Here is an 18,058-nt window from a genome sequence, read left to right as displayed (position 1 = left end):
ATTATATAATGTGAAAAATGCAACAAATGCAACATTTTTGATTAAGAGTCGTTGTTGTCAGCTCATTTTCTATTTCGTTTGTAAAGAAACTTTAAGAAATATTTTTCTGCCATAAAATGTTCTTCCTAAACTGAATGTTGCCTATGCAGTGTGGAAGTGTCGCCTCTAGTGGCTACACTGATATAATGAATTTTCTCCTATTGACCAGAATTTGACCCCAGCCCTGGTCAGTATTGCATTGGACCTTAAGTTATATTTCTTAGATACACCATAAGTTATGGGCAATATTTTTCTTTTATCCTAGCTGTATCAACACATTGATCTAATATTCCCATATTGCGGGTGATTAATCACCCTTCGTTGTGACTGCAGTATTGTCCTCTTGGTGCACTTTGCATATTTTTCTCATCTCATCATTTTACCGCTTGTTACAAATCATTACAATGCAAAAGCAGAAGTCTTTTATCTGCGTAGACATGTGCTAATACTGTTTTTTGTTGTGGTGAACAACTTGGAGAGTCAAGAGTCTGGTCTCAGAACCATTGTGTGTGTGTGTGTGTGTGTGTGTGTGTGTGTGTGTGCGTGCGTGCGTGCGTGCATGCATGTGTGTCATCGTGCACATAACGCCTGCGTCTGCGAGTGCCGTTTGTCTTTGTTTTGCCTGCCTTGGCGGCAGTTCTTAAGTTTTCCCCAACATTACAGGATCATTGAATCAGTCTCACCCTTTTACCCCGGCTTTGATGAACAGACGCCCTGCCTGTTCGAGACGCAGCCTATACCCGACCTAAGCGAGCGAAACCGGCGAAGCGACGTGTGACAATCCTGAGAAGGTGGAAGGGTCTCGACGAGCTAATAAGCTCAGCTAATCTGTAAGCCCTGTGATGGCCAACAAACACTCTCCCACCACCTCTGCCACCTTCGATGTGTCGGGACCGAGTTTCAGCGCCGCTCGGCCACTCAGCCAGTCAGTCAGTCGCCCTGTCAGCCTGGCCTGTCAGTCCACTTTAAGAGGCCCTTTAATGCTCGTTGATTAGAGTGTCAAAGGTCACACTGCCCTGCCGTCCCTCACTGGCGAGGGGGTTGGCAACGACCGTGTGATAAGAAGCAGACCTGAATGGGGGGGGGGGGAGTTGGGCAAATGCAAGGGACTTTGTCACCAAGTCACATGGGTGGGATTACAATCGTATAGGACTTTTGGAGTAGCTTGATGTGACACTTCCAGTCTCAGCTGCCGTCAATAATCACTTAATAGGTCATAAAAGACCCAAGCCCCTGCCTTGTGTGCTCTGCTCTGTGCAGTGCACCAGATCCATCCTTAGACCACAGCCTCAGTTCTAGAGATCCATCCAGCCCCAGTCACTGGCCTCTATGTCAACCTTCCTGCATCACCAAGCCAACCAAAGAAGCCCCCTGTGGTGACAGGTACATGTCACTAACCAACTGCATGCAGCCCAGTGCAGTCGCCCCCTAACCCCTGTAACCTCCTAACCTCAGCAGCTTTATCAGTCTAGTCCCCTGCAGTTACAAGTTTACACTGCTGTTCACACCTCTCTTATCAGTCACTAGTCCTTCCCTGCTATCAGAGCCCTGCAAGAAAGCATCCTCCATGGCCTCGCTGGAGAAAAAAGAACCACACAAGAGTGAAACAATCTTAACAATAAAATTTGTGTTAAGGCTTGTATAGGCTTCAGAGTAAAACATGATGAATTTAAGTTGTGCATCAATAAGGTCTTGTAACAGTAAATTATCATCTATTATTATTGCTATGAGATAAGCTTGCTTAACCCTTTTTGTAATCTATGGTTCTGAGCAGGGCAGACCTAGTTGAAAGGAAGCAGTCTTATCATGACATCCAACAGATACTCCAGGCTGTTGCCTCCTCAGTAGGAGGCAGGGTGAACGCATGGGCACAGAGGGGCCTGACGGAGAGCTACCAGGGGGTATCAGCGGGTTAACAGAGGAGTTCAGAGGGTCTTGTGGAACCCCCTGCCTTAGGTCCAAGTGTGAACATGGGGTCACCCCTGCAGTGAGAGGAGGGGAGCCCTTCCGAGCAGCAGGGCACTGGAGACGGCTGTCAGATCGGCAGACATGGGCCGCATGCTTTCACTTCATTGGCTGTTAGATGCCCCGGGTGAGAGAACCCAGCTACACTGTTGACTCCCATCTTTCAGGGCAGCTTCTGTTTGTGTAGAAGGGGAAAGTAGAGATATGGTTGATAACTGTTGGAAAGGTCACTGGATTAAAAAATAATCATGTTGGAAGTTATTCAAAATGTACCTCCATTTGCCCAGGGGGGGGGGATAGAGGAAAGTTATCCATCCATAATATATACTTAACAAAACAAAAACAATGTTTTGCTTTTTTGTACCCTGTGTGGCATCAGAGAGGGCGGGCAACAGCCATGCAATAGGAATGCAGTTATTTGGGGAGGATTTTATGATGTGTTCATTAGTTGGTCTTTTATGTGGCTTAGCTGAGCTGAAAGCAGTGGTAGTGTTCAGTAAATCACTGTGGGTCTGTCTCATGGGAGGTGGGGCGGTGCATGGCTGAGGTGTGAGCACTGCAGTTTGCCTCCTAATGATCGCTCCCTGCACCACAATGAATACTGTTAATCTGACCATAAATCATTTTAAATAAAAATGGCCCTTAAATCTGGAGTATTAATCTAACACTGAGAGTGTGTCTCAGAGTTAACCAGATTTTTGCATATTGTGTACTATAGTGATTTTGTAAAAAATCCCATAGTGCATATGAATAGGTTGTACCTTAAATTGTGGCTTTTTTTTGCTGCAGGTGAAGGTACATTCTGCTTGTGCCATAGTGAATAGAGATGCAGTGGACACTGCATGTGACTAGGAGAATGTGACTAATATAAAAGCGCTGCAGTGTGCCACCGCAGAGTTAAAACGCTGCACTTTATGGACACAGAAAATTTTGCCTTGAAACGGCGGCTTAATAAACACCATTTGGAAGTTGAAAAGAGTGCGGCATGATGGCTGTTTGTGGTCTCCGCTTTAATGCGTGTGAGTAATTACTAGCAGCTTTTGAAAAGAGCACACGTTAAGAAAAAACACAATTATGGGGACGAGAGGGAGACATAAAGAAAAGGATTATGAGACTTTTGGGCTAATATGATGGATTTGTCTTGTTCTAGAGTTGATTTATTAATACTTCATATGCCACAATTGTACAATTATTCTGTTGATTTTTTTGCCATTGTTTTTCCTTCAAACATTTTCATTGTCTAATGCGTAGCGCGTTGGTCCTCTGAGTCAAGCTTCTCGTGTGTTTGGCCTTTACTGTGCTACCCTTGCTTTGTCATGGTGACACAGCAGTGGGTGGAGTGAGTGTATGTGTACTGGGGTTTGGGCTGGACTGGACTGGTTGCGGTTTTGGTAGCGAGCACTGCAGTAATACCAGGCTTTATATGAGAGTGTGTGTCTCTGCCCTGCCACACGCTCTGCATTGGGCACTGCATCGGGCAATTCATCCCTGTGGTCTGCCCTTTGCAGCAGCCATTTACACACACACACACACACACACACACACACACACACACACACACACACACACACACACACACACACACACACACACACACACACACACACACACACACACACACACACACACACACACACACACACACACACACACACACACACACACACACACACACACAGACAGACAGACAGAGAAAAAAACAGCATGTGGTAGTGAGAGATGGTAAGAGAAGAGTTGACTATAGGATATGAAGGCAGACAAACAGGCTGAGGCTTAGACATTGGGCTTGGCAGGCTAACAGATACATAGGCAGGCATTCAAGCATGAATGCATTCAGACAAACAGTTTGTCAGACAGAAACAGTACAGTGTTTGATAGACAGGCAGGAGATAGAGGAATATTACATCCCTCCTACCGTGTGATAAATACATGGGATATACGTAATGTTTCCATTCTGGTATTCATATATCTCTCCCCTACTTTTATATGAAGCTGACAAGGCAGATATAGCTAGGTAGAGAATCAGGCATTGTGAAAGACAAGTGTGTTTTATTGCAGTGGCATATGCACATATACAGTATTTTCCACTCAAATACAGAAATGTGTGTTACGTTAAAGATATATGTTATTTGAGTATGAAAAAAATGAACGCATCAAATTTAGTGCAGATTTATTAGCCATTAATGTTTATATACTTATTCTCTCCTTTTATCTCAACGGCCGTTTGACCTCTAATAACCACCATTCAAGGAGTTTTAACTTTAAGCTGGTAGAGTAGTGAACGGGCCCAGGCAATATGTCACATAAAAAAGATACAGAGTCTTAGGCATTGTAGTATGGCAGGCAGTGGGCCTCAATGTAGGGCAGGTACCCAGCTAGGCAGCCAGGCTCCTAGCATGGCATGGAGAGCAATAGAACAGACCATTTCCCTCCGCAGTGTGTTTATGAGCTGGCAGCTAGCTGTAACAGTAACATCTCCCAGTCTGTTTAAGGAACGGGTCAGTACAGAGACACTGGGGCGCCTCCCTCTGGGACCTGTGGTTTTACTGGGACCGCGCTCTGGGAGGCTAACAGTATGTGTGTTACTGTGCGTTTGCATTATGCCTGTGTTTGTGTGTGCACATGTGTGTCTCTGTGTACACCCTTTCAAAGAAAAGGTTTGCCAGACTATACGCCTAATATTTTTTTGTACACTATTGAATTGAATTGAAAATGTGGTGGTTTGTTTTCGTTGGCCTACATTCAAAAGGTAAAAGGACAGAGCTGGGATCTCCCTCCATTATCAGCCATCTATCCATTATTTGAAACCATGATTTTGTGTACCACTTAAATTAATAGTGAACTTTGGGATTAGAGGTGAGAGTCAGTTGGGTGGTCTTAAAAAGGGCCTCCTCTTGTTTAAGCAGCCACGTTTGTTTGACACTCAGCGGCCTTAATCTTTTGTGTTATTTCCTGCTCTCCTTACAGTTGTATATGCTCCAGCCATCCTGAATTGTTCTCAGACCGCCCCTCTTCCTACTTTCCCTCTCTCCCGCTCTTTCTTTCACTCCCTCCCTCCATTTTCTCCTACCTTGCTTTTTGCCTCCATCATTCAACCCTTCACACCTCATCCCCTCCCTCCATCTCTTCATCCACCTTTAGAATCCCCTCGCTCACCCACCTCATTCCTACCCCCTCCTCACACACCCCTCTCTCCCTCCACTGAGGAAGTCTGCATGACCTTTGCCAAGTCCTTGAGACATCACTGCCCCCTTGTGGTGTCCTTGTTCCACTGTGTGGTTGACACCAGGCCCCTGGGTGTAATTACCATTCAGACAGATAATTTTCCTTCATCTTATTCTGGTGTAAATAGAACATTATACCTCACATGTTCAGGCTAAAGCAACCATTCAGAGTAACTTATAGTGTTAGTGGTGAAAGTTGACAGTGGTGATCAGAGGCTGGCAATGTTCTTTTCCATGTAGGTCATTAGGCACTATTTTAAGCAGGTTATTCTAAAACAAGCTGATCAGTACCATAAACAGTAGATCTTATTGGAATGACACAGATCATAGTCAACATGGTTTAGCTTAGCTGTGGATAAGATAAACATCACTTTATTGATCCTTGTTGTGGGGGGACTGTAAGACATGAGTATGGCCTTGATAGTGCATTTTTTAAGCCGCATTGCATAATAAACATGAGGTAAAATCAATGTCAATTAAGCTGTGTATGTACAAACAAGTTGTTGTTCCTATGTGTAAAAGTGTACTTGGTGTAGTATTTGCAATGCCAGGGCCAGTGCAGGAAGCCAGTCTGTGTTTTTCCCTCCCTAATGCCACGGTTGTAGCCCGTTGAGAATCACCGAAGCGCAACGTTTATTCTTGGATGTTTGATAGCCATGCTTTATTTGTCATTGGCAGCGTGCCACTTTATCACATGAAACATTTACATTAGTGCCTTCCTCTGAGGAAATGATAAAGGCAGAATGTCATAATCTGGAAGGAGCTCAGCAGTAGTTTACACAAGAGGGGGAGAGGGCCAAGAGCCTAGTGTTGGAAAAAGAAATAGATTCGGAAATAGCCATAATCATGCAAATACCCACATTTGCTTTCCAAATGGAGCTGACTTTCACCCAAGCGAGTACACACATAGGAGCATTATAAATATGCAAGAGGGTTGTGTGAAATGCTCTCATAAACACATCTAGCCTTGGCTCTGTGTGTGTGTGTGTGTGTGTGTGTGTGTGTGTGTGTGTGTGTGTGTGTGTGTGTGTGTGTGTGTGTGTGTGTGTGTGTGTGTGTGTGTGTGTGTGTGTGTGTGCGTGTGTGTGCGTGTGCGCGTGCGTTTCTGTATATGAGTACATAGACTGCATACGTGTTCATTTGAGCGTGTATGTGCACGTGTGCATGTTGCTCATTTGTGTAAACGCGGAAAAGCAGGAGGAATGTGGCCATTCAGTGGTCCTCTCCTCTACAAATAAATATTTGGTGATGACAATATGGGAGATATGTTAAACACGAGGAGGGTAATTTTCTAGTCAAATAAACTGCAGTGGTGGTGGTGGTGGTGGTGGTAAGGGGGGGCACAGATGTGTCTGTGCTTGAGAAGGAGGAGGGTGTGATGGAGAGAGGGGTGTGCCACATGACTCACCAACACAAGACGTTTGCAGATCAAACTATATTCAGTAACTAATATAGATTGATAGATCTGTGACTTAATGTAGCAGACATTTAACTACTTCTAAGCTGTAACTTAACTAGCTATAAGCTATAGCATTTGTGATTTCTTTTTTTTTCTCCACGGTGTGGCTGTGTAGGAGGCGAGAAGTGTCTGTGTGTGTGTGTGTGTGTGTGTGTGTGTGTGTGTGTGTGTGTGTGTGTGTGTGTGTGTGTGTGTGTGTGTGTGTGTGTGTGTGTGTGTGTGTGTGTGTGTGTGTGTGTGTGTGTGTGTGTGTGTGTCTGTGTGTGTGTCTGTGTGAGAGAGAGAGAGTCTGGGGCTAATCTCGCAAACCACTGGACCTATCAGCTCCAATTTTCTTGTGCATGCTGCAAGTACGTTGTGACGCATTGTGAGCTTGTTGATCATCTATTTTCACTATTAGGCCCTGTGTCCACTGGGGCTTTTTTTCTCGGCTGAGAGCGCTTGCTGGGGCGCTTGCTGGCAGCGATTCCAGGCGCCCGAGTTGAAAATATTCAAGAGGAAAGTGCCTTACGTGCTTCACAAGGTAAATGCCCAGCGCAACGCCAAGCTGCTTGAGTTTCCAAAAATGCGGCGCTCCCGCTATAAACAATTAAAAACATGCGCTGGACTCAGGAAAAAACATCTTGGTGGACACAGGGCCTTATTGATATTCTTTTTTTGAAGGTTTCTGGAAAACCGTTGACTGTTTTTGGAAAATGTCTCGATTTCAATACAGCATGCATTGATATTAAAAAGAAAATGTATTTTGTAATTTGTTGGCCTGAAACCTTGCCCAAATATGGAGTCATAGATATATAGAGTTATAGATAATGACGTAAAAGACTGGTCACATGAAGTCTGAGATCGACATGGAAGCCACACGGTTATTAGACCCTGTATTGTTTGTTTCTTTATTTCTTTAAGAGAGGACCAAACAGTTGTTTGGTCCACTTACTCAAACTAACCATCGTTGTAAGCCCTGCTTACCCTCCAACCACATAATGGCTGCTTTAACTAGAGCATGGCGTCCATGGAAATAACACTTCTTCTGCCCGTCTGCCAACAGCTTGCTACACTTGGTTAACAGTACAGATGCTTTATAGATGGAATTTCATAGAATATTATGAAATATATTCGTAATTGCCGAGAAAATATGCCGGGGTGAGGGCGGAATTATGTGCGAAAGCGGGCGAGGCCACCCAATTGTTGTCAGCACAGTTTTGTGTCTCTATTTGCAGGTGTAACTTTATGAACTCTGATTCAGATCTCCCTCGCCCAGTCCTCCCACTTTTATATTAGATTCAGAAAGATTTGGCTACGTTCTGGAAACTGAGCTTTTGTCCTGTAAATTCTTTCCTGGTCAACAATGGCGTGTTCCCTCCACTTTATTTCATCTAATTTGTACCGCTCATGAAAGCATTCAAACATGTTTTCTTCTCTCGTAAATTCTGACACTGTTGCCACGCCGATTGATATTTATCTGCTATTTCAGTTTTGGTCTTGTATGATTCCTTATTTGATTATTATCGTTGTGTACTTCCTCCAACAAAATCTTTTTATCTCAAAGTCATAAATATGACACTGGATATAATCACAACCTGAAATCAAATTTACAAAGTTCAAAGCTGCTATGTTGAAGTTACAGGAATATTTTATAGCCCTCTTCACCAGACTGGACATGGATGTATGGTCCTCATGTTGAACTTTTTAAATTCCTACGTGAAATGTTTTCTCAGTCCAAGTGTAATTTAAACAGTGTATTTTAAGGTCATGTAAATCCTGTGGTACCTCAAGTTGACCTTGTTCTGTCTGTCTGCCTAACCGGATGTCATGTCTTATAGCTAACCTCTTAGAAATAAGATACAACAGTTCAGTTTGACAAGTTTACTTTTCTTAATTTTTTTATTGAAATCTGTTCTTACACCGCGGTGAATGTTAATCAGCAATAAAACAATATAATAGTTGACATTTTGTAACTTGTACTTTATAGTTATAGTGCCCATTGTTTCAATCATAGGCTTATTTCTAGGTTGAACAACGTTTATTAGTAATATGAAAGAATGTTGTTTAACAATCTTTATGCTACTTAATTATCCCACCATTTCCACTACCATGAAGGTTCTTCCCATAATTTACTAATGATATTGGATTTGAGGCACCAATGACAGCTAATTATACTTTTGTTGAATTGACGCGATTAATTGTAATTTACTAACGGGCAGTTCCCCTCATGTCGGTGGTGAAATGTTGCTCACGTCATTAAAGGAGAACCTTGACATAATTCATATCCAGCATACGTGTAACCTACGTGTCCACCCACCACATTAGAATCCCCACTATAGGGAGAACGGGGTCCCAGTGCATGACCTTCTTCCCTGGGAGCACAGTTGTGGTTCACAGCCAGAGATGTAATCAGACAGACGTACTAAAGCATAAGAGACAGGTCAGAGCTGGGTGAGCCAGCACCTCCACAGATTATCTTCACACTCCCCTCACTCCACAGTGGGATGGGATGAGAGGAGGGGACGGGATGCTCTCTCTTGGTGGTGCAGACAGGGGTCAGGGCCAGGGGAGACTTTCGGTATTGCTGGAAGCTAATGCCTAATTTAGGCTTTATCGTACGACAGTGTCGCCCGCAAATAATGGCAGATTCTACAAGCTCACAACGCATAGCATCTACGACGCATTTTGAGATCAGCTATTTTTGGTGCGACACTGTTGTATGGCAAATTATAAAATGGGCTTAAGCGTGAACATGCTAGATCTCTACTGCAGTCCTGCAATGGTGGTGCACGCCACCATTGCAGGACCATGTACTGAACACATCACTGGAATAACGTCTTAAGCCCCTTACACACCGGGGTTATTTTCGTGCAATTAATTAAAATATGAATAATTCATATTATTTCGAACTGTAATGAATACATCCACACAGAATGTGAATATTACATGGCGATAAAAGCGTCATAATTTTTATTTGGAACAACGTCTATTTTTCAGATTTTCGTATGTATGTATGAATGAGGTATTGATTATGTTATTATTTTTATTTATAGTAATGTGTTATTACGTTTGTCATGCGTCCGGTGTGTAAAGATCTTTCCACTGTAAAATCCGGAGTGTGTTAATTTAACACTCAGGTATTTGGTATTTGTACACTCTCAGAGTTGCAAATGCATGAATTAACATGGATGATTTTACTGTGTACTATAAAGTTCATGCGATTCATGGAAATACGGTACATGGGATTTCCATGAATCGTTTCCTCAACATTTCTCATACATACAGACCATTCAGGTCTAACTTAGGTGAAATATGTGTCCACCTTAAGGAACGCCCCATGTCAGACCGTGTGTTATAAATGGGGTACATGCAGCTGTAATATGCTGTGCAGGTTTAATGAATTGTGTTCTTTTTTTCGTAGCTCAGCTTACCCAGAAACGCTTGTCGAGTAATCAGTGTTGTAATGTAGAACGCTACCACGACAATGTCCATGTCTTATGACTCAACGGTGAGTGAGTAAAACATTTTAATGTTTCTTAGAATAGCACTTTTATTCACAATAAACGAGCACCTCTCGTGCCCTGTCCAGATGTTCGCTGCCCGAGCAGCAGTCCAGCACCACTATAAATACAGAGACTCCTACCTTGCGATACCCACTGACATACACTGTAATGGCTGCTGCGCCGGGCGCTATACATGAGTGGCGGTGGTGCTGGTTGTGGGGGAATGTGTCAGATGGCATGGCAGTTTTCTCTCTTTCTTCCCCGTAATAGCCTGCGTGCCTGAGGAGATGCCAGGGTTTATTTGAACAGCAATTCTACTTAACATTTTTGAAAGTGTGAGTGGGGATTTATTGTTTAGCCGTGGGTCTGCCGGTGCGATTCTTATTTCATGACTTGTCTGATAGGGCCAAGGAAAATAAACCCACACCTGAGCTAGGTTTATAGACCGCCTGACGTCAGGCCCATTATCCACAGCACTGACTGCACATTTTTATTCCACTACGCTCTATGTGTACTGTATGTGTGTGTCTTTACGTACGTACGCGTACGCGCACACACACACACACACACACACACACACACACACACACACACACACACACACACACACACACACACACACACACACACACACACACATACACACATACACACACACATCTACTGTATGTGTTTGTGCTTACATTTTTCTGTGTGTGTGTGTGTGTGTGTCTGTGAATGTGTGTGACAGTCTGTTTGTGTGCGTGGTGACATGATAAACTAGAGAGGATACCTTTGCTTAGTGTACGTACTGTATCTGTCTGCCCTGCTAGCAGCAGCAAGAAAACGATGTGGCATTTTAATGTGTCTACAAGTAAGGGGATAGTGTTTTGATAGTTGACAGCATCATAATTAAGCATCTGTTAAACATACTGTAAGGAATGCCTGCTATAAAGTAGAACTTTACAACGTCTTAGAATAGCTGTCACGGAGCAGGTAATGCTCCTGGCAGGACTGCCTGCTTAGGAGATGGGAAGGACTAGAAATGACTTCAACACTGGAGCTGTTTTTGTCATTGTCACGGGTTGATGGGGAACTCTTCAATTGAACATTAAAGTTGGAATATTGAGCTATAAATCAGGCATGCCCTGGGAATAGGCATTTCTGTGCTCGCAAGGATGGATGTACACGGTGTGTGCACACATACTGTATGCATATGCGTTAATGTGAATGTTAACGCATACTGTATGTGAGTGTGTACTTGGTTGGGTATGTACAATGTGATTGTTCACCAGTGTGCACAGCACATGTCTGTATACTATAGCTTTGTATCATGTGTGTGTGTGCGTATGTGCGTGTGTGCGCATGTCATTGGCTTTCTATCATATCCTCAGCCACATGTGACATCATGCGGGCCAGGTTCATGACTCGGACGCCATACAGTACTTGGGCAGATCTCTCTATTTTGCAACACTATCTCCTCTCTGATCCAGCATTGTTTCCAGGGTCCTGAACCCACAGCAACCAAAACATGAGCTGGACACAGTCTTGTAAAGTTAGGTAATGCACTGTGGATCGTTGTTGACCATCCCTGGGGCTCAGGGTGGAGGGATCATTCACTTTCCTCTCCGCTCGTTTGTCTGGTCTTTATTACTCAGCTCCTCCACAGTTGAAAGTGATGACTGGTTTCACCCGACCCCGATTCCCAAAAGGCATATCACCGTCGACATTGTATTAGCCCATTGACTTACCATCAAACCAAGATAATCTTCACACTCCCATCAGGACTTCCCTGTGGCTTTTGGAAGAGGTTTAAGTGGGAAAGTTCCCAATGCACCGTGATTGGAAGAAGAATGGATAGAAATAAAGCTATTGGTCCTCTTTCTGAGACCCTTGCTGATCTATTGAAATTACACAACTGGATCACATTCAAAGTCATGAAACCACTGCAGGTCTAAAATCATTCTGGATGGTTAGGAAAAAACACTTAGCCTCCCATAAGGCTTTAACTCATAAGTAAAAAATCGTTAAGAAGATGCCTCTGGGAGACCAGAGACACTGTCTTTGCGCTGGGTGAATTATTGCCTTGAAACCGTGCCTGTGGAGAATATACTGTAATGTTATTATAGTAGGCAAGTCCAGCAAGGATATTCTACTAAATGGATGGAATTGTGTCTGTGAATCTTCATCTTGAGTATCTGTGCCGTCTGTTTTCCTTTCACTGTGTGTGTGTGTGTGTGTGTGTGTGTGTGTGTGTGTGTGTGTGTGTGTGTGTGTGTGTGTGTGTGTGTGTGTGTGTGTGTGTGTGTGTGTGTGTGTGTGTGTGTGTGTGTGTGTGTGTGTGCGTGCGCGTGTGTGTGTGCTTGTTTTATCACAACTCCCTTGAACCTGTACCTGCCCGAATGAGAGAAACAGAATTCGAATAGAGAGAGGTACACAGTAAAATCTTCGGTGTTCCTTTAGTTTACTGTAACTCTTACGTGTACAAATGGGGGTCCATTTTGTTCCATTTGTACACTCAGAGTTACATTAAGTCTGTAGTCTTTCTTCCCCTCCCCTCACCATACCATTGAGTGATGTCTGGGCTGGACGACCTCATAGTCCTTGGGTCAGGGGATAAGGGCTGATAATAATGTTCCAGAGATGTTCCCCTTCTTTGATGTGGGGTTGTTGTTGTTTCTCCGGAGCTGTGTGACTGGACGCGTCCGCCTGCAGCAGCTGTGGGGCGTGCGGCCAGCAAATACAGCCACAGGGTCGAAAGACAGGCAGGTGCTTCGCTCCAGCTACACAGATACTAGAGGGGGAGTGCGCTGAAATACACAAAAACGCACCCACGCATACATACACGCACACACACACATGCACACACACACCAGGATCGGTAAATACTGAGGACAAATTCTACATGCAAATGAATACCCCAAAACAACAACACACACACACACACACACACACACACACACACACACACACACACACACACACACACACACACACACACACACACACACACACACACACACACACACACACATGCATGCATTTACAAACTGTCTTACATGTGGAAAAGATGAGTGTGCTATGTCATTTTATTTGACTATTTTGTTTTTGTTGTGTGTAGCAGGACCACATTGGAAACAAGTGTTTTATTACACTTTAATGTGTATATCCTGGGTTTAAGTTATATTGTGTGTACTCGTTTTCTTTTAAATCAAAGTTTTAAAAAATAAAATAAAATCACAAACGAATGAGAGGAGGGGACACCCGCCCGAGTGCACGCACACACAAAGACATGAATGGACATATACCGTACATATAAATACACACAATATACTGTATATACACACAAAAACACATTCACTATTCACAATTCAGTGGTACAGACAGACAGACAGACAGAGAAACACACGGACGCACACACACGCACCATGTACACACAAACACACATTGTATCATAAGATGCAGGCAGTGCTATCACTCTAGGCAGCTCCCTGAACAGTGGAGATAATGTGTGTAGACATAACAGCAGAGATGAAAGCATGTAGAAATGCAGGGCAGGGTGGGAGTAAAGGAGGAGGTGTGCTGGTGTCACACGATGGGTTTCATGCTTCAGACATGTTGCCATTCGTCTAGGGGGGGGGGCTTGCAGTGGTTCAACTTTCATATCAAGGATCCCCAAATTGACATGTATCTGGCCGCGGACCCCCATTTGAAAAGATTTTGTTCCAGGGACCCCCATAAGAGAAGATTTGTACTGATTTGTACTCGAAAAAAGCTGATTTACAGTACAAGCTCACAACGCGTCGAGATGTGTTTTGAGCTTGTGAATTGGCTATTTTTGAATAGCCAAAACAATATTTAGTGCTTAAGTGTTTCAAACTGTTCCTCATGTTGCATGGGTTCCTCGGACCCCACTTTGAGAACCAGTGCTGTAAGCTGAGGTAAACCCTCTGAAGGCCCAGATGGATGGATCTGTATCGGAGATGCCAGCCTGCTCGCTCACAATTTATTATTGTACCTGGGGGACGTAGTGGTTTAGTTGCTCTGGAGAAGATGAATATGGGGCTATGATTTCAAGCCCCGGTTTGAGAAATGGGGGCACGCTTCCGTGTTCTCAGGTTTTCTAGTTCTCCCTCTCTGTCCTTCTCTCCGTCTGTCTGTCTGACTCTCTCTCCCTCTCTCTCTCCCTCTCTGCCCCAGGCGGTTGTGTTCATTAACCCTGGGTGTAATTATTTTTGTTTTAGTCTCATATTGCTGACATTTCAACTCAGGGGTTCCTCAATCAGGATTAGCCCAAACCGCAAGAAATCACACTTCGCACTCCTTTCTTACAGCAGCGCTTGTTGCCTCCAATTTCAGTCAAATTAAAGGTTTATTTTATTTAAGCGTTTTTTTGCCCGGTCCCTGTGCCCTGAGAAAACAAACCAGACTGCCGGCCTTTGATTTGCTGGTTGCTAGTGGCTCCTTCTCTCCCTCTCCCCCCCTCTCTCTCTCCCTCTCCCCCTCTCTTTCTCTCTTCCTCTCCCTCTCACACTCTCTCTCTCTCTCTCTCTCTCTCTCTCTCTCTCTCTCTCTCTCTCTCTCACTCAGTAGGCACAAAGCAACCTTCTGTACAGGCAGTGGTATTAAAATATCTGAATTACACAGGTGGTAGCAGTGGTACCATCAGCTTGAAAGGAAAACACTGTTCACAGATGCTCTTTAGAGAACCACAAAAATGTATTGTCTTACTTCCTATCATATTTTTCCTTATAGCAGCATGTTGCAGCTATAAAGCCTTAATCAACATTTGGCTTTGTAGCTGAAAGGTGCACGCTGACATACTGCTCATAATAATAAGATAAGATATGCTTTTTGGGGAGAGGTGATTTTTTGGTTCTTTATGTTTTTGAACCGGCTGCAAAGTACTTTTTGGCATTGAGCTGCTTTTAAGCCGTGCTTTTAGACACAAGTGCTGCAGCAGAAGTGAATTCACTTGTTTACAAGACAGTCGTAGTAAGTGTTGCAGTTGACGCTGTTGTTACACCGTAACTACACATCTGGCTGTGGAACTCTTCCCTTAGCCAATGTAAGCAAATTGTTCCTCTCTGGTATTATTGCTTAACCCTTATGTTATAATATGATGACTATACCATTTTTATGCGATTACAATTTATTATTGTATTGTTATTGCACATTAATCTTGAAATGGAGATATTTTGTCAGCTCATTCACAATGTTGAAATGTTGAAAAGTCTTGTAGACTGGAAAGAACGCTGGAGCGTAGAAGTATGGTAGGCTAATTCACTACATGCTGTGTTTGTCTCTCTCTCTCTCTCTCTCTCTCTCTCTCTCTCTCTCTCTCTCTCTCTCTCTCTCTCTCTTCTCTCTCTCTCTGCCTTGGAGCCATAGCTCACAGGAGTCTTCAACCCTTCATCCTGCCCTGGGGGCACTTAGTCTCAACACAGTAGTAGTAAACTTTCATCACTCTGAGTTGTGTGTGTGCGTGTGTATGCACAAGTGTGCGTGTATGTGCATGCGTATGCGTGTGTGTGTGTGTGTGTGTGTGTGTGTGTGTGTGTGTGTGTGTGTGTGTGTGTGTGTTATCCTGCCTGCTTGTGTGTGTGTGTGTGTGTGTGTGTGTGTGTGTGTGTGTGCAGCAGCAGCAGTAGTAAACTCTCATCACTTTGAGTGGTCCTTCGGGGGTCCTGCAGTCCTCTCGCTGTGTGTGGCTTGACCTGCCGTGCCCCCACAGCCCCCACATGCCCACTCAGATAAACAGGCAGTAAACACAGGCAGAGTGAGTGGCTGTGTGTGTACCGTCCGAGCACCACTCTCTCCCCCCACAGCATATACAAGTCCCATAGATGAAAGGACCCGTGCCCGACGCTAATAGCCACTAGAGATTAGCTTCCACCGGACCCCTCTGACTCAATTAAAAGCCCCATCTTCATAAAGCTTCCAGGAATAGAGTTAGTGATTTACAGTAGGATAGATGCATAAACATCACCGTGCTATTCACAGATCAGCACTTCCCCTTCCTGGAACTACTCACCCAGGTAGCTGCTGTAAATAACATGAACGTTTTCTTATTTACAGAGGCTTCCTAACCAGCCTGCTGGTTTAAGTAAGTACTGTAAGCTCTCTGAGTTATATGGGCTGGCTGAGAGCTTATCAAGCTCTCGGACGTGTCGTTTATCTGAAAATGAGCATGTAACTGATGTAAGGCTTGAAGGCTTACCCAATGACGCTGTTATGTGATAATGCTGAGCTGGTAGGATTGTCTAAAAACATTGTTAGTGATAGCATTCAGGATCCCCCTGGCAGCTCAGTGCATGAGGTGTCTATGGGCCCTGTGGACTCCAACTTGGAACCAGAAGTCTTGGTCTGCGTTCTTGAGCTGTGATGAGGTTTAGGTAATGCCACTGCATGGATTGTTGACCAACTATGGTTCCGAGTGGGAGATTTCCTGCTGCAGCACATATTGGCAGTGGCAAGTCGTGCACCGTGCCAGTGCATTGTCATTGTCATAAATCATGCCGGCCAAACTGTAAAACTCCTGTAGAAAGATTGTGTTTTGAAGATAACGTCACGGCTGAGAGATGGCAAAGTAATGTTCTCTGTCAGAACAGCTTTGTTCTAACATAGCCCCCCTCATCCCTGTTTCATTCCCTAAAATGGTGTTGGATATGCATTCTCAAAAAAAAAAGAGAAAGAAACCCTTACCGGCCAGTTTCTCTGAGGATTTCATGAGTCTAGACAGAAAACATTTTCACCAGAAATTGATTTCCAGGGAGCCATTCATTTTTTTGGCCTCTTTGGATCACCTTGCAATCTCCCGTCACAACGGCCAAATCATTTGTCTACCGTTCTAACCCCCGTTCAGCTGGTCGACAAACACCTCTGTGCACGTAGCCCTCAGAGGCACATTGATTTCTTTTTTTCTTTCCTTTTTTGGGCTAGCTGGTCCTTTGCCATTCCCACTGCCTGTGGCCTTTCAGCAGTGCATGGATGAGGAATGCTCCACTGGTGTTATGGAATGAACAGTCTACAAGCCCAGTTTTAAGAAGACCACCCTCCGATAGCCAGGCATTCATACATTTGTGGTACATGTCGCACTCATCTACGTATGTGTGTTTGCGTGTCTGTGTGTGCCCACATTTTCTCGTGTGTGTAGAGGCCATCTTGGTTCTGCCCTATTTCTGTATCACAGTTGTAAATATCAAATTATGGTGGGATACAAGTTCATCATCCCTGACTGCTGCCTACTGCTGCTGTTTCATCTCTCTTCAAATACCTGCCCTCCCTCCTTCTCTCCCCTTCCTCCCCCACCCCCTACCCATCCCTCCCTCTCTCTCTTTCTCCATTTCCCCCCATTCTCCCTCTCCTCCCTATCTGTCCTTCTGTTGTGTAGTAAGTCAGTTTAGAGAGCATTTGAAGTATGTTTAGAATAGCTAAGTCATGGCTGTTTGAGGGCCATGGTTTGTTAATGGAGGGTTTACAGCTGATAGTGGATTGGAAGCCCACTATTGCAGGTGGCCCCAGAAAGCTGTGTGTGCTCGACTGCCTGTGTAGATGTATACATGTATGTCCACATTTGTTTTTGTGACTGAGTGTGCATAATGTGTGTGTATATAGAATAGAATATAGAATATATATTTATTGTCCACCAGGGTGGAAATTTGTCTTCGGCTCACCAAACACAAGAAACAACAGCATAGTAAGCAGAGTTATTAAAACAAGCACAAGAACAAGGCCATTTTATTACACAATAAAAGAGTTCATGTCAATGTCTGTGGCTAAAACGCATCAGTCACTTCAGATTACTGATGGCACTTGGGCTGAAAGACTTCTTGAATATTATCTTTATTTGCACTCCGGAGCTCAAAGGCTCAAACAGACTGAAGAGAGGATGAGAGTACCACAAT

At 44.1% G+C, this 18,058-nt stretch overlaps 1 protein-coding gene across 4 annotated transcripts in view; it reads left to right on the top strand.

Moving 5' to 3' along the window:
- The window catches only part of vps13b (vacuolar protein sorting 13 homolog B), a 443,292-nt gene that overhangs the window by 141,389 nt on the left and 283,845 nt on the right, over positions 1-18,058 (top strand). The window lies entirely within an intron of this gene.

The sequence above is a fragment of the Gymnoscopelus microlampas genome (genome assembly GCF_963454915.1).
Source record: "Gymnoscopelus microlampas genome assembly, chromosome: 3".
In the NCBI taxonomy this organism is placed as follows: domain Eukaryota; kingdom Metazoa; phylum Chordata; class Actinopteri; order Myctophiformes; family Myctophidae; genus Gymnoscopelus; species Gymnoscopelus microlampas.
Note: the sequence above shows the minus strand (reverse complement) of the source record. Positions and strands in the feature narration are given on the sequence as shown.